We start from the raw sequence: 4,717 nt of genomic DNA on the forward strand, positions 1-4,717 counted from the left end.
GTGGAGATAATGATAAAGTTTCTAAAAAGAGTTCTCCACTCAATCCGTACGTCCCACCTTATGTGAGACGAACGGCTGGTAATACTACCTCTACATCCAAACCAACATTTGACAAGAAAATGGAGAGTAGATGTTGCTTTAGATGTAACAGGTTAGGACATCTTGTTGCAGATTGTCCTTTGAAACCGAGATTTAGAGATGTGAAGCCAAATAAAAATGAGAATAAGCGTCATTTTATTCCAGCTAAAAATGAAAACTTTAAAAATTGCCAAAATGTAACGAATTCAAGTTTTCATAAAAACCAACCTCATTTTTACAACCAAACCACAAGAAATAACACTTTCTATTCTCAAAGGTTTGGAAGGCATTACACTCAATCTGCAGGGAGATTCCCTAACAGGACGTACAGAAATTATCCTGACGCTAACTTGAGAAAGCCAGGGTACGGGATGTATCGATCCAAGACCAACTGGTCTTGGGTCCCAAGATTCTAACTCATTGTTTTATTGTGCAGGAACAGTTGAACAGGGCTGCCAACAATCTTTGGATTGTAGATAGCGGCTGTTCCCGGCACATGACTGGCAACAAACACTTGTTGCAAGATTTAAAACCTGTTCAGGGAGCTAGAGTTAGTTTTGCTGGTGAAAGCGGAGGAAGAATAACTGGGAGAGGAACAGTGTCGAATGGGAGAATGACACTTGAAAATGTAAATTTTGTGGAGGAATTAAAGCACAATCTGCTGAGTGTGTCGCAGATCTGTGATAAAGAATATACTGTCCATTTCACTAAGAATGAAGCAATTGTATTGAAGCCTGGTTTTCATATACCAGAAGAATGGATAGTAATGAAAGCTCCACGTGAAACGAATACATACGTGATGGATATGAGGTCTACTGAAATGGCCACCAGAGAATCCTGTTTAATGACAAAGGCAAGCGAATCAGAATCAGAGTTATGGCACAGGAGAATGGGACATATTCATCTTCGTAAGATGAACTTCATTGTCAAAAATGGGCTTGTGATGGGTGTTCCCTTAAAGAGTTTTAACTTTGAAGATAAATGCATAGCGTGCAAGAAGGGAAAACAACACAAGAAAAGCCATCTCACCAAGACGATCAACTCAATTGCTGGTACTCTAGAACTACTTCATATGGATCTCTTCGGTCCGGTGAATGTACAAAGTCTAGGCGGTACTTCTTACTGCTTGGTGATAACTGATGATTACTCACGATACTCGTGGGTATATTTTCTGAAAACGAAAGACGAGACGACTCAGATGGTGAAGAATCTAATTACAAAAGTCGAGAACGTCATGAGTAAATCAGTTAAATTCATCAGAAGCGACAATGGGACAGAGTTCAAGAACTTTGAGATGGAAATCTTTTGTCTTCAGAAGGGTATTGAGCATCAATATAGCGCTCCGTATACTCCACAACAGAACGGAGTAGCTGAAAGGAAGAACCGAACGTTGATTGAAGGAGCCAGAACTATGCTGGCCGACTCAAAGCTTCCTGTGATGTTCTGGGCTGAAGCAGTTGCTACAGCCTGCTATGTTCTGAATCGGGTGTTAACCGTTAAGAGACTTGGAAAAACTTGTTACGAGCTTATGCACGGAAGGAAGCCCAACTTGTGTGGTCTTGAACCTTTTGGGTCTCCTTGTTCGATTTTGAAGACTAACTCGAAATTTGGTGAAGTAGCCGATGAGGGAATTCTAGTCGGTTATGTTGTTGGGACTCCCAACAGACGGGTCTTCAATACGACAACTTGCAAGGTGGAGGTGGTTTGTAACACCGACATTACTAGTTATCAACCGCCAAAACCAAGCAATGGACCTGCTGAGCTTTTTGACTATGTTAAACTGTTTAAGTCGTTTAACGTACCTAATTTGGAAATTGCTGAAGAAGACGAAAGAGTTGTGACGAAGATGATATTTGATGAGGAAGAGGAGCTAGTGCAACATCAGATGACAGAAAAATCTCAGCCTTCCACATCAAACCCTATCGATACCCCTGCGGCCTCAACTGAAGATGAGTTTATTAATCCTTTTCACTCTCAGCCTGAAACTACCATAGATGAGATCTCTTCAAACTTGGAAGACAATTTACATGTCGGTGCTGTTCCGACCACGAGAATTCACAAAGATCACCCTTTGGAGAATGTTATAGGTGATGTGTCCTCGGGTGTACAAACCAGAAGTAGCCTGAATGAGCACACCTGTGTTTATTCAAGCATAAAAGAAACAGGTATAATGAATGAATGTTTGTACTCCTGCTTTATAAGCCAAATTGAACCGAAAAATTATCAAATGGCTTTGAAGGACAGCTCGTGGGTCGAAGCTATGCAAGAAGAGTTGGCTCAGTTCGGGAAAATGGAAGTTTGGACTTTGGTCGAAAAACCAAAGAATGTGCACGCTATAGGCACGAAATGGGTGTTCAAGTGCAAGAGAGATGAAAAGGGGATTATTGTGAGAAATAAGGCGAGGCTGGTTGTTAAAGGTTTTAATCAGCAAGAGGGTATTGACTACAATGAGGTTTTCGCTCCTGTTGCCCGGTTAGAAGCGATTCGATTGTTTTTGGCGTTTGCTGCTTTCAAAAAGATGAAGGTGTTTCAGTTGGATGTAAAGAGTGCGTTTCTTAACGGGAAAGTTGACGAGGTTGTGTATGTTGAGCAACCACCGGGTTTTCCTGACCCAGACTTTCCTGATCATGTATACAGGTTGAGCAAGGCGTTATATGGTTTACATCAGGCACCTCGTGCCTGGTATTCAACGTTATCGGACTACTTGCTGGAAAATGGTTTTGAAAGGGGTTTGATCGACAGTACGCTGTTTGTGAAGAGAGAAGGATGTGACTTCTTACTGGTTCAAGTCTACGTGGATGACATCATTTTTGCTGCATCAAGAGTATCCATGTGTCAAGATTTTGAGGCTGTCATGAAGAAACGATTCGAGATGAGTGCTATGGGTGAACTAACTTTCTTTCTAGGATTGCAGGTTGATCAGAAGAAAGATGGAATGTTCATTCATCAAACAAAGTATGTTCATGATGTGCTGAAAAGATTCAAGATGGAGGACAGTTCTCCATATGACACTCCAATCTGCGTCAATCACAAATTGGGAGCTGAATCAGATGGTGACGCAGATGTGGACCCTACTCTGTATCGGGCGATAATAGGTTCTTTAATGTATTTAACTGCTTCTAGGCCTGATATAATGTTTTCTGTTTGTCTTTGTGCTCGCTTTCAGGCAAACCCAAAGGAATCTCACATGAAAGGTGTGAAGAGGATTTTGCGGTATCTCAAGGGCAAGCCGAAACTAGGATTGTGGTACCCAAAGGGAGGAGACGTTGAACTGGTGGCATATACTGATTCTGATTATGGAGGTTGTAATCAGAGTCGGAAGTCAACAACAGGAGGCTGTCAGTTTCTTGGAGGAAGATTAGTTTCCTGGCAGTGCAAGAAACAGACATCAGTCGCAATTTCAACTTGCGAAGCTGAATACATGGCAGCATCCAACTGCTGCTCTCAGGTTTTATGGATTCAGCAACAATTGCGCGACTATGGTCTGAATTTCTTACTCACTCCTATTTTAATTGATAACACTGCCGCCATCTCAGTAATTAACAATCCCGTGAAGCACAGTAAAACTAAGCATATTGACATTCGTCATCACTTCATACGGGATTGTGCTGAGAAGAAACTGATCAAGATCGAAAAAGTTGATACACTTGAAAATTTTGCTGACTTGTTTACAAAAGCGTTTGATAAATCCAGATTTCAAAACCTAATTGAACTAAATGGGATGATCAATCCCGAGTAACCATGTCTTTGTTTTTGATTTAAAAAAAAAAAAAAAAAAAAAAAAAAAAATGAGTCTTTATTGCTTAAAATTAGTCGGTTACCTCGGTTTGATGGACATCTCCTCGGATATGTTTTGGTCCTTGTTTTCGACTTAGGAAATGAGGATAGCCATTAACCGGAAGACTGAAAGTAACTGGGGCAGTGTTGACATGTTTTTCTTTCAGTTGCTGAAAATTAGTCGGTCATTCTTAGTAAGAAGGACACATACTTGCATGTGGTCGGTCCAGCTGATCCAATGGATCTTCAGGATAGCCGTTTACCTGATGACTTTGACATGATTGGGGCAATTGAATTCAAAACTTTATTTTGGGAAATGAAATTACTTTTCAAGTCTATTACTTCGTAAGAAGTTCTTTGCTGTGTTTAAAAGAAAATTGATCCACCCTTGGAAAATGATATGTATACTGACTATGTGTGCCTAACTAGTGAAGTTATTAAGCTTAAAAGGCTTTAGAACAGTCATTGTATGTCATGGTAATTTTAATGGTGCGTAAAAGTGTATGTGATACTAACCTAAATTTACTCGAATTTAATGTGGAAACTCCTTAAGAGTTTTGCATGTCTTCATACACATCTTTTCGAAGGATAGGCAGAAAAGCAACTACCCAGTCATACACGAGCCCGTGAGTGTTCTGATTCCCGTGAAGAAAGCATTTCAAGACACTGCAGTGATCCAGATTCGGGACTTGCAGTAGTTTAGTACTCCGATGAAAACTCTTATGTGTGATTAAAAAAAAAAAAAAAAAAAAAAAAAAAAAAAAAATGTACTTATGAGAAGTAGTGACAATAAACACGAGAACCGACACTTCTCAAGATTTCTCAAGTTTGGAGTAAGAAGAAAACGGGAAGCAGACAACGA

The sequence above is a fragment of the Bidens hawaiensis genome, unplaced genomic scaffold (genome assembly GCF_021521415.1).
Source record: "Bidens hawaiensis isolate Kalapana, Puna unplaced genomic scaffold, B.hawaiensis_p1.1 tig00020670_1, whole genome shotgun sequence".
Lineage (NCBI taxonomy): Eukaryota > Viridiplantae > Streptophyta > Magnoliopsida > Asterales > Asteraceae > Bidens > Bidens hawaiensis.